The sequence below is a fragment of the Stomoxys calcitrans genome, chromosome 3 (genome assembly GCF_963082655.1).
Source record: "Stomoxys calcitrans chromosome 3, idStoCalc2.1, whole genome shotgun sequence".
Classification (NCBI taxonomy): Eukaryota; Metazoa; Arthropoda; class Insecta; order Diptera; family Muscidae; genus Stomoxys; species Stomoxys calcitrans.
Genome location: NC_081554.1, coordinates 37,226,668 through 37,240,041, shown reverse-complemented (window position 1 = coordinate 37,240,041; position 13,374 = coordinate 37,226,668). Strand labels below are relative to the sequence as shown.

The 13,374-nt window shown below is 39.2% G+C and overlaps 1 protein-coding gene across 3 annotated transcripts in view; it reads left to right on the top strand.

Moving 5' to 3' along the window:
• The window catches only part of LOC106082288 (zinc finger protein ush), a 570,300-nt gene that overhangs the window by 128,146 nt on the left and 428,780 nt on the right, over positions 1–13,374 (top strand). The gene's annotated exons all lie outside the window — the stretch shown is intronic.

Genomic DNA, 13,374 nt, shown 5'->3' with positions numbered 1-13,374 from the left:
AATTCTGAACCAAGTTTGATGGACCTCGGCGGATGTTTTCAGATGGATTATTAAAATCCTCGTATCAAATTTCAAGCAAAGCAAATATGTTGTGAATTTAATAACTACGGTTGAAAAATGACAACATTGCTGCAAATTACCCAAAATTTGACGAACATATATATGTGAGCTATATCGAAATCTGAACTGATTTCGACCAAACCCCATAGATATTGTGGCAGGCATTGAGGAAAACGTTATGAATAATTCTGGCAAGGTTGGTTATTAAATCCGCTTCCAGTGGCTCTTCTTTCTGCCAAATTTCAAGAGAATTGGTAAACAAATGAGCACTTTATGGCAATATTTCTCAAAATTGGAAGAACATATATATTGGAGCTATATCTAAATTCGCCAGTAATATTAAGAGTCATAAGAAAATACTTCCTGCTAAATTTCGAGAGAATCGGTTAAAAAATAAGCACTTTATTGCAATATATCTCGAAATCGGACAAACATATATATGGAAGCTATATCTAAATTTGAACAGATTTTAACCAAAGTTTATGGATACTGTGCAAATAGTCGCAGAAAGCGTTGTACAAAATTTTGGGAAGATTGGTCAATAAATGTGCTTGTAGTGGCTCTAGGAGTAAAAATCGGGATATATATATATATATATATATATATATATATATATATATATATATATATATATATATATATATATATATATATATTTACCAGTAATATCGAGAGTCAAGAGAAGACAGTTCCTATCAAATTTTAAGAGATTCGGCTAACAAATGACCATTTAATTGCATTTTTACTGCAAATCGGACGAATATATATAGGAGAGCTATATCTTAATCTGAACCGATTTTTTTGAAATTCACCAGTCGAGTCGAGAATCGAGAGAAAATCCTTCCTGCCAAATTTCGGGAGAATCGGTTAACAAATGACCATTTTGTTGCATTATTACTCCAAATCGGTCGAACACATATATGGGAGCTATATACAAATCTGAATCGATATTTTCCAATTTCAATAGGCTTCGTCTCTAAGCCGAAAAATAAAGTATGTGCCAAATTTGAAGACGATCGGATGAAAATTGCGACCCGTACTTTGTACACAAATTAACTTGGACAGACAGACACACAGACGGACATGGCCAAATCGAATCAGAAAGTGATTCTGAGTCGGTCGGTATAGTTATCAATAAGTCTATCTTTCTGTCTTCTGGGTGTTAACAACAAATGCACTAAGTTATACAGGTGATATTTAAGAGCTATAGGAAAGTTTTTCAAAAAAAAAAAAACAAATACCCTCCACCATGGTCGCATCTGTCGAGTTCTTTGCGCAGTATCTGTTTTACGGCAAACAAAGTATAATGAATAAGGGCGGAGGAGCAGCTATAAAGTTATAGTCCGATTCGGGGCGCAAGAAGCGAAATCGGGAGATCGGTTTATATGGGAGCTGTATCAAGCTATAGATCGATTCTGACCATATTGCACACGTAAGTTGAAGGCCATGGGAAGAGCCGTTGTACAAAATTTGAGTCAAATCGGGCGAGAATTGCGCCCTCTAGAAGCTCAAGAAGTCAAGACCCAAGATCGGTTTATATGGCAGCTATATCAGGTTATAGACCGACTTAGCACAGTTGTTGGAAGTGATATCAAAACACTTGTGCAAAATTTGAGTCAAATCGGGCGAGAATTGCGCCCTCCAGAGGCTCAAGAAGTCAAGACCCAAGATCGGTTTATATGGCAGCCATATCAAAACAATGACCGATTTGGACCATTTACAATCCCAACCGACCTACGCTAATAAGAAGTATTTGTGCAAAATTTCAAGCGGCTAGCTCTACTCCTTCAAAAGTTAGCGTGCTTTCGACAGACAGACGGACGGACGGACGGACATGGCTACTTCGACTTAAAATGTCACGACTATCAAGAATATATATACTTTATTGGGTCTTAGACGCATATTTCAAGGTGTTAAAAACAGAATGACGAAATTAGTATACCCCCATCCTATAGTGGAGGGTATAAAAACACATAAAATTCAAAAAAAAAACATGCAAATCTTTATTCGATTCGATAGTACGCTCCATATAATTTAATGTTTGAAGATTATTTCATGCAAATGTTGACAGTGATTGCGCCTCAAATGGTCCATCCGCTTAGTCCAATTTTGGCATACTCTTTTCAACATCTCGGCCGGTATCTTACGAATAAATTTTCTTCAATGTTGTCTTTCAATGCGTCAACTGAAGCGGGCTTGTCTGTATAGACATGAGTTTTAGCGTAGCCCCAAAATAGTCGAAAGGCGTTAAATCGCGCGATTTAAGCGGCCTATTGAGCGGTCCCGAACGTGAAACGAAATGTTCAGCGAACTCGCGTCTCAATAAGTCCATTGTTACGCGTGCTGTGTGGCATGCGGCACCGTCTTCTTGAAACCACATGTCATGCATGTCTCATGATAGCGCATAGCATTCACAGCTACGTTACGATTCGCATCACCTTGAAGAAGTACGATCCAATGATGCCACCAGCCCATAAACCGCACCAAACTGTGGCTTTCTCGTGCAATGCTTCTGGCTGATCTTCACTCTAAAATCGACATTTCTGCTTATTTACATAAAGATTGAGCCAAAAATGGGCTTTGTCGCTGAACACAATTTATCGATGAAAAACCACATGTCATGCATGTCTCATGATAGCGCATACCATTCACAGCTACGTTACGATTCGCATCACCTTGAAGAAGTACGGTCCAATGATGCTACCAGCCCATAAACTGCACCACACTGTGGCTTTCTCGTGCAATGCTTCTGGCTGATCTTCACTCTAAAATCGTCATTTCTGCTTATTTACATACTGATTGAGCCAAAAATGGGCTTTGTCGCTGAACAAAATTTTTCGATAAAAAAGTGGATTTTCGGCCAACTTTCCAAAAGCCCATTCCCCAAAAAATTCTGCCTTGCGGTAGGTCGTTCGGCTTCATTTCTTGCACCAGCTGGTTTTTGAAAGGCCTAATTCCTTCCGCAAAATTTTCCACGTTGTTGAGTAACAGAGGCCCAATTGCAGCGAACGGCGATGAATTGATAATTGATGATCATCATTAACACTGGCCAATACAGGTGCGATATTTTCTTCAGTTCGCACTCTACGTAAGCGTAGCCACTTCCATGGGTCAATTAAACTAAAAGTACGCATTTTTATAATAAAATTCAATAATTTGCAAGCTCGTTTGTAAGACTGAGCTGAAGATGTTTGACAGTGAATCAAATCACGAAACGTGCCTTGGATTCTGCTAAACATTAAGACAAATAAATTTAGTTGAAGACATAATTTTATTCTACATGCCAAACTTCTGATTTAGACCGTATTTGGCACAGTTGTTGGAAGTCATAACAAAACATCACGTGCAAAATTTCACCCAAATCGGATAAAAACTGCGGCTTGTAGGGGCTCAAGAAGTCAAATCGGGAGCTAAATCAGGTTCTAAACCGATTTAGACCGTACTTGGCACAAAGATTGGAAGTCACAACGGAACACCACATGCAAATTTCAGCCAAATCGGATAAAAACTGCGGCTTGTAGGGGCTCAATAAGTCAATTCGGGAGATTGGTTTATATGGGAGCTATAACAAGTTATAAACCGATTTAGATCGTATTAAGCACAGTTGTTGGAAGTCATAACAAAACACTACATGCTATATTTTAGTCAAATCGGACAAAAATTGTAAGGGCTCAAGAAGTCATATCGAGATAGGTTTATATGGGAGCTATATCAAGTTATAAACCGATTTAGATCGTACTTGGCACCGTTGTTGAAACTCATAACAGAACACTACATGCAAAATTTCAGCCGTATCGGACAAAAATTGCGACCGCTATCGTGATTTCGACAGACGGACGGACGGACAGGGCTAGATCGACTCTGAAAGTCGAGACGGTCAAAAATATATATACTTTATGTGGTCTTAGACCAATATTTCGAGGTGTTCTAAACGGAATGATTAGACTAGTGTTCCCCCATCCTATGGTGGTGGGGATAACAAATGTTAATGGACGACTCTGTTAGATTTTTCATCTACACAGATAAAAATAATTTTGAAAAACAACAACTTCGGTTGAAAAACGACTACGAAATTTGTTAATTTTCCTGCAACAATTTAATTTGAATCTCAACGACCCAAAGTACAAATTTGTTGTTGAAAGGTACTCTTTGCAAGCCAAAAACCATCTTACCAGTTAACACATGTACTTTTTGCTTCGGGTGGTGGTATGTTTGTTTTCTTTGTTCGGCTCGCGATGCTTTGTCTCGTTCATTTTACTGCTGCTCTCGGGGTTTACTCTGTCACTCTCTACTATTGGCCTTAAAAACCAATTTTAATAATTTTGGTGCCCCAGAGTATTGAACTCATGATCCCATGTTTGGTGGTCTTGCACGCATCCTTTAGCCTACCGACATCATCTTCTTTAGTTGGAATAAATCAAGAAGTACTGCTGCACAGTAATGAGTGTCTTAATTAATTAAATTTAAAAATATGTCAAAACTTCTTTAAAAAAATTTTTTTTGAATATGAAATTCATATTTTTTTATGCCGAATTTTCTAAAAAAAGTTTATTGAAAAAAAAAAAAATTTTTTTTTGGCCAACCGGGGGACTCGTACCTGTGTTTTCACGTGACGAATGGCATGGGATGGGCCTATTTTTACAACTACCTCAACAAAATTTCAATAATTTTGTCTGTCAAGTCTCTTGTATAGGGACTTACTTACGTACACCAACAAATAATGTCTTCGATTCAATGCTAAAATTCGTTCAGAATTTAAAGTTTCACATACAAATTTGGTAATTGGTTTTTTTTCTAAGAGATATTTTTTTCTGTGTATCCACTACAATTTGATCTTTAAAAAGTGTTCAATAAAATTTTGATGATTGGAAAATTTTACAAATTAATATGCAAAAAAATTTTCTTAATTCTAACTGGTGGTTTCCCATAAAGTTGTGAGTCATACACATAACTGCGGTTTTCAATACTTTCGTCAACTACTCCGCATGGTTGAAGACAAATTTCAAGATAAAAAAACCCATACAAAGAAAAGTAGTTTTTAAAGCTAAACGAAACGATCAAAAAACACAACAGTAATCATTTTGCACATGACACTTACGGCAAAAAGTCTGCGACATAAGGGATTTAATATCACAACAAGTTTGTTACCTACAAATTCGACCGAATGCAGCCTATATTCCCTGAAACAAACATAGGTTTGAGTGGCAGTCTGCTGTCAGACTCACTTAGACGTTTTCGTCCATTGTGAGACCTGAGACCTGAGACATAGAATCCGTATGTTTTCCACAGGATGCCTCTCTCATATGGCTGTCATGGCGGCACTTGGAGTTGCCCATTAGATTCACACATTTTTATACCTACCACCATGGGATGGAGATACGCTAATTTAGTCATTCTGTTTGTAGCACATCCAAATATCGAAATACTGATTACCTCCTATATCCTTTTATTAGGTTTCCTGGGCTTTAATTTTGATCCGATTTGGTTAAAATTTGATGTGTGAATTACGATTATGACATCCAATACCCCAATGCACAATACCGCTTATATTGGTTCAGAAAAAGATGTAGTCCCCTTATAAATCCATCCCCCGATTTGACTTCATGGTCCCCTAGAAACTTAAAGTTTTGCCCAAATTCGGTACATAACACTCACATTCATTTCCATTCTCCAATAAACCAATCTCCTAGTTTGACTTCTTGATCTCCTAATTTTATCACTTGTAACTGACTTTTTTAGAATTTATTGCGAGATGGACGGACATTTATGACCTCCAAAAAACACAGGAAATACCCAAAAAATAGGTCAATAAGTAGATACAACCTCCGATTTGACTTCTTTAGGCCCTGCAAGCCACAATTCCTGTGTGATTTCTTCACTTAATTCAGGAAAAAACTGAGTTTATTTGTATGTTTGCTGTTATCAGTAAGCCTTAAACCACTCACCGCTTCAAATTTCAGCAAAATCGGATGAAAAATAAAGTTTATATGGGCATTAGACCCTTTATCGGTCTATATGGCAGCTATATATAAATTTGGACCGATCTAATCCGTATTTGGGTCAGATGTCAAGTGGCTTAAAATAACCCACTGTTTTAAATTTCAGCGAAATCGGGTAATAAATAAAGCTTTTATGAGCTTCAGACCGTTTATCAGGAAATCGGTCTATATGGCAGCTATATCTAAATATGGACCGATCTAATCCATATTTAGGTCAGATGTCGGGAGGCTTAAAATAACCCACTGTGTTAAATTTTAGCGAAATCGGTTAAAAAAAATAAAATTTTTATGGGCTTCAGACCATCTATCGGGAGATCGGTCTATATGGCAGCTATATCTAAATATAGTCCGATCCGAACCATGTTTAGGTCAGTTGTCGGAAAGCCTTAAACTACTCACTTTTTCAAATTTCAGCAAAATCGGATGAAAAATTAAGTTTTTATGGGCATTAGACCCTTTGTCGGGAGATCGGTCTATATATAAATATGGACCGATCTAATCCATATTTAGGTCAGATGTCGGGAGGCTTAAAATAACCCACTGTTGCAAATTTCAACGAAATCGGGTAATAAATCGGGTTGCAAATTTCAGCGAAATCGGGTAATAAATAAAGCTTTTATGGTCGTCCGACCCTTTATCGGGAGATCGGTCTACATCGTAGCTATATCTAAATGTAGTCCGATCTGAACCATATTTTGGTCAGTTGTCGGGAAGCCCTAAACTACTCACTTTTTCAAATTTCAGCCAAATCGGATTAAAAATAAAGTTGTTATAGGCGTGAGACCCTTTATCGGAAAATCGGTCTATATAGCAGCTATATCCAAATATGGTCCTATTCAAGAACTTAACCATCGTGCATCAAAAAGACGTATCTGTGCCAAATTTCAGCTCAATATCTCTATTTTTGAGACTCTAGAGTGATTACAACAGAAGGACGGACAGACACACGGGCGTCGTTAAGTCGTCTTAGAATTTTACGACGATCCGATCCGTCCGATTCGTCAAACCCCCTATCCTACGGTGGTGGGTATAATAAAAACCTCTACATTCTTCATCTTGGTTGTCTCTTAATATTTCACCATATACAAGGAAATTTACAACTTTCAAAATATTTCCTTAGTTCTACACGTTTTATGCCCATGTTGCAAACTTCTGCCATCTACTGTATAAAGATTTCTCGATAATTTGTTGGAAACTGAATAATTGCAATGGGCAAACAAACGCTCCCGCACAATCAACGACAAGTGAATAATTTTAAAAAGTAGAAAATTCCACGCGATAGCACTAACTTCAAATTTAAGTAAAAAAGGAGCGAAAGCGAAAATTCTGGATATAACCATGTCTAAAAGGTGTACATCAATTGAAGACGAACGAGAAAAAAAACCAAAACAACTCCACGGTGGAAATTGCTTCACAAATTTTGTACAGTTTGCACGTACTACATATTCAGTTACAAACATTAACAGTGATAGTGAATTGTTGAGTCTAAAAGCTTAACATCGAAGCGGCAAATAAGTGGTGATAGTCATGAATGAATGATAGGGGCGAATGTGTGGATAAATGTGGTAAAACCAAGAATAAAACCGAGCAAAAAAAAATAATACCAAGCCACAATCTCTTGGCCACGAAAATGCTGGTAACAAACATTTTTCTTTTGCATTAGGGGTTAACCCTAAAACACAGAGGAAAGATAAAGGGATTATTTATTGACTTAAGGTTTTTCACGTTTTTTTAATGTAAAAGCTAATGCAACCCCATTTTTTAGGATTCGGTTCAAAAAATTCAAAGTTTTTATGACTTTTGACCGAACCATGAAATATAACAGTGTTGGGTCAGAAAAAATTACTTATTAGAAAAAAATCTTGAAAATCGAGTTGGGTGGAGAGGGGGTCAAGAGGGGGAAGATCTGCATCTCTCCTGACAGTTGCCACCATGCTCTGGTCTAGGGAGTAGCGGGCCTTCAAAGATTAGAGCTTTTCTAACGGTCGCGGAGCGTGCCTTCCACGCTCACTTTGAAATTCTTCATCACGGACTCGTTCCTAGTCATAATTCGATTCTGCCCTGGGTTAACTCATTTCGACAGTGTGGAAGTGGCGTTAAACCCAGAAATGGGCCTCAATGGACCATCGCAACTCTGGAAAATATCGAAAGAGCGAGGCAGTCAGTTGTGCCTTCTCCCCGACTTTCGGCTTGCAAACACGCAGCTGCTATGGGAATTTCTGATACCACTGTTCGACGAATTCCCCATCAAGACCTTTAATTTCATCCCTATTAATGGGCTATTGTGCAAGAATTCACTAAACGCAATTTTGTTTCCTGTCAAAATGCATGTGAAATGCTCATCGACAACCTATCTGAAGACACAAACTTACAGATTTGAGTTTATACGATTTCTTTTTCTGGGGTTATTTGAAATTCCTGCCATTCCAACATTCTCGATGCCATTGCCAACATACCGATTGATATGCTGCAAAGAGTCACACGAATGTCAACAAGTGAAAGCGTGCTAAGTTCGCCCGGTTCGGGCCATCATGCATCGCATTTGTCAAGTTCTTTGAATGACTTTTTCAAGATATATATGAGCTACATCAAGTTATTTACCGATATGTACCGTACTTGTCATAGCTGTTAGAAGTCATAGAAAAACATTACCTCCAAAATTTCAGACAAATCGAGTAATATTTGCGCTCCGATAGTCAAATTAGGAGATCGGTTTATATCGCAGCTAAGTCAGATTTGGACCATACTTGGCACAGTTAATTTAGGTTAGGTTGAAAAGAGGGTGCAGACATTAATCCGCCCCATGACACTATGGGCATACACCTAAGCCAGTAATTGGCCTGTTGTGCACTCTAAAAACTATAAAGTAAACTCTAAAAAGAAAATTTTAAATTAGAAGTTCCGTGCTACTTACAAAATACTTAATTTTTTTCAATACCACTCCCCTAAGTTGGTTCATGTGAGGTATTGTGTCTCCACCTAAGTGCCGGTATATGTTAAAAGCGAAAGCCGGGCAATGACAAAAGAAATGTTCCAACGTCGCATCTTCTTGCCCGTATGCCCTACACATGCTATCACTAGCCGCACCGATTTTACATTAGTGAGCTCGTAGTCCTATATGTCCCGTTATGATACCAATAGCTATACTGACCTCCTTCTTGCTTCCTTTCTGGAATACATTCGTCTTCTCACGTTCTGGATTCACCCATAGGATTTTCGCCGTCTTACCGACTGTGCATTCGTCACCCACTCCCTTAACTCGGACTACGTCAACCCGAAAGGCTTCGGGTTAACCAAGTTTATTGACGGCAGTTCTCTGGCCTTCACCGCTAAATCGTCTGCCCTTTCTTTTTCCCTTACTCCGTTATGGCCCGGCACACAAACGATTCGGATTTTGCCATCCTCAGAGAAGGCGATAATCTTCTTCTTACACTGCAAGACTGTTCGTTACCTTACCGTCCTGGTTGTTATTGCTCTCATGGAAATTTTACTATCGTTAAAGATGTTCACACTCGACGTCCTCGCGTTAGCACCACACCACTTCACGCATTTCGTGATCGCCCGGATCTCCGTCTGCAGGACCGTATTATGGTCAGGCAGTCTAAAACAGATCTCAGTCCCTGGGTTCTCAATGTAAACTCCCAGGCCCATTCTGTCCTCTAGCTTTGATCCATCCCTGTTATATATATTGTAAGTCATACCAAGAGGACATATGCAAAATTTCAGCCAAATTGGATAAGAATTGCGCCGCCTAGGACTCAATAAGTCAAATCAGGTGATCGATTTTTATGGCGGGTATATCAGTTTATAGACTGATTTAGACGTTACTTGGCACAGTTATTGGTTAAAATTCAACCAAATCGGATAAGAATTACGCCCTCTAGAAGCTCAAGAACTCAAGATCAAAGATCGGTTTATATGGCAGCTTTATCAGATTATGGACTGATTAAGACCATACTTGGCACAGTTGTTGGATGTCATACTAAAACGATATGTGCAAAATTTCAGTCAAATCGGATAAGAATTGCGTTCTCTAGAAGCTTAAGAAGACAAGACCCAAGATCGGTTCATATGGCAGCTTTATCTAAACATGAACCGATATGGTCCATTTACAATCCCAACCGACCTTCACTAATGAGAGGTATTTGGGCAAAATTTCAAGTGCCTAGATTTACTTCTTGGAAAGTTAGCGTGCTTTCGACAGACGGACGGACATGGCTAGATCCACTTAAAATGTCATGACGATCAAGAATATATATACTTTATGGGGCCTTAGACGAATATTTCGAGGTGGTACAGACGGAATGACGAAATAAGTATACCCCCATCCTATAGTGGAGGGTATAAAAATCGCAATGGGAGTGGCTATGTACCCAATGTCATTTGCAAGATTGCATAAAAAATAGGAATATTGTATTCTCAAATAAAAAGAGAATTAAAACAATAGCTGAAGTACTTTCGGTTTTATTGACCTTTCAAATAAGTAAGTTTCTCTGGCGCATCCTGTATGAGAAATTCCCCCTGATTTTACATTTGAGATTTTGTAAGATTGGGTAATAAGTACGCCATTCATTGGCTGAAAAGCTTAAATTGGGGTCTAGATGGTCCGATTTTGCTCATTCAAAAACTTAACCACCATATCGACAAAAGCAAGAATATATTCAAAATTTGTATTCAATATCTTCATCATGAAAGGTTGTGAAATGATTACAACGACGGACGGACTGCTGCGTTTTTCTAGTCAGATTGCGCAGACAAGCTGATGCATGCGCCGTGTGTCGCCTTCGGTCTTAAAAAGCTCAGCGGGTAGCCCGTCGGCTCCTGCTGCCTTGTTGTTCTTTAGTCGGGTCACTGCTACTTGGACCTCATTCTGACTAGGAGGTAAACATTCTATACCATCATCAGGGATTGGTTCTGCGGTATCCTCTTCGCCACCAACGTCGTACACTAGCAGTTGGGTAAAATGTTCTTTCCATATCCTCAGCATGTTATCTGTGTCAATTACCAGATTTCCTTCTTTGTCTCTGCAGGAGGATGTGCCTGCACCAAAGCCATCGGTTTGATGTTTAATTCTTTAGTAGAATTTCCGGACTTCATTCTGACTCCTGTACATCTCAATTCGCTCACACTCACGTCTTTCCATTTCCTTTTTCTTTCTGCGGAATAAACGTTTCTCCTCTCTCCTTTTCTCTTAAAACCTCTCCTTCATCTGGCGCATTACTACTGTTTGCAGTGTTGCTTTGTATGCCGCATTCTTCTGGCTTCAGTAGCATCTCGACACTCTTGGCTAGTACCATGGGTTTTTTGGGGGAGGCTTCTGATACCCAAGTACGGATTTCGGGGCATTTTCCATGGAGTGATCAATGGTTTGCCACTGCGCTATTATGTAAGCGGGACAAGGAGTGCTTTCATGAAGCAGTTGGGTCAGTCGAGTTTAGAATGCCGTCGCCATCTGTTGTGTTTGCTGCTTTTCAATGTCCAACGTCCGTGCAGTGTGAGATCTTACTTTTCTCGTCTCGCTTAAATGGATGCGAACTTTTGCTGCATATAAGTTGCGACCTTTGCTGCAACAAGGTAATGATCCGTAGAGCGAACTTTCCGGATCGACCTACTTCGCTGGATGAATGCCTCCCATCTATAACAACGTGATCAATTTGGTTTCTCGTGTTTTGATCGGGTGGCAGCCATATGGAATTTTTTTATGTTGAAATCTGGTGCTGCCGCCTACCATGTTTTTTGCCGCGGCGACATCTGTTAGCCTCAATCCAAAAATTGCAAATTTATGCCCATGAACATTCCACTAAGAAACAGGGGCAAACTTCTCACATATCAATGAGTGCAGCCCAATTCAAGTTTAAGCTCAATGATAAGGGGCCTCCTTTTTATAGCCGAGTCCGAACGGCGTGCCTCTATGCGACACCTCTTTTGGAGAGAAGTTTTACATGTCATAGTACCTCACAAATGTTGCCAGCATTAGGAGAGGAAAACCACCATTGAAAATTTTTTCTAATGGTCTCGCCAGGATTCAAACTCAGGCGTTCAGCGTCGTAGGCAGACATCCTAACCTCTGCGCTACGGTGGCCTCCAGCCTCAATCCATTATGGAAAATTTCTTCATATAGGCTAAATTTTCCGACTGTTGGGCAAAAATATTTTCCTTCTCTATGTTCGCTTCAAAATCTCCCAGAACGATTTTAATATCATTGGCGTGGCAGCGGTCATATTCTCTCACTTGGTCTGCTCATCTTTGTTTTCCGTCGGGTCATGGGCACAAATAAGGCCGATGTTAAAGCATTTGGCTTTTATGCGGATTGTGGCTAGCCTCTCATGAGACATGTTTTTTTAGTCTCCGGCTAACCACAAGTCTACAGCCAAATTCATGACTCGCGTTAAGGCAGATATAAAGGGTGATTTTTTAAGAGTTATACGACCGTACTATCGATATTTGAATCGATAGTACGGTCCATATAATTCATTGTTTGAATATTATTTCATGCAAATGTTGACCGTGACTGCGCCTCAAATGGTCCCTCCGCTTAGTCCAATTTTGCATTACTCTTTCCAACATTTCGGCCGAATAAATACTTCAATGTTGTCTTCCAATGCGTCAATTGAAACCGGCTTATCTGTATAGACATGAGCTTTAACGTAGCATCTCAAAAAATAGCCCAAAAGGCGTTAAATCTAGGCGATCAATTGACCGGTCCCGAACGTGAAATAAAATGTTCGCCAAGCTCGCCTCTCAATAAGTCCATTGCTACGCTTGCTGTATAGCATGTGGCGCGGCCTTGTTGAAACCACATATCAAGCAAGTCAAGCACTTAAATTTTGGTAAAAAAAAGTTGGATATCATCTCACGATAGCGCTCACCATTCACAGTTACGTTACGATTCGCATCATCTTTAAAGAAGTACGGTCCAATGATGCCACCAGCCCATAAACCGCACAAAACTGACCTTTTCTGAATGAATTGGTAGCTCTTGCAATGCTTCTGGCTGATCTTCCCACCAAAATCGACTATTCTGTTTATTTACGTACCCATTGAGTCAAAAATGAGCTTCGTCGTAAAATGGAATAAGCGCGCGATGAACTTTCTTGACAGAGCATGCATTTTGATAATAAGATTCAATAAAAGTTGTTCGTTGTTTGTAAGTGGAATCATGGTTAAATTAACCAAACTGAAGATGTTTGACAGTGGAACAAAACAAGAAACGTGCGTGAGCTGTTTAAACCAGTGTTGCCAAAAAGATAATAGCTAAAAATCACCCTTTATAAGGCAAAATATACAATGACTGTTAGGGTTTGTTTGAGGTTGA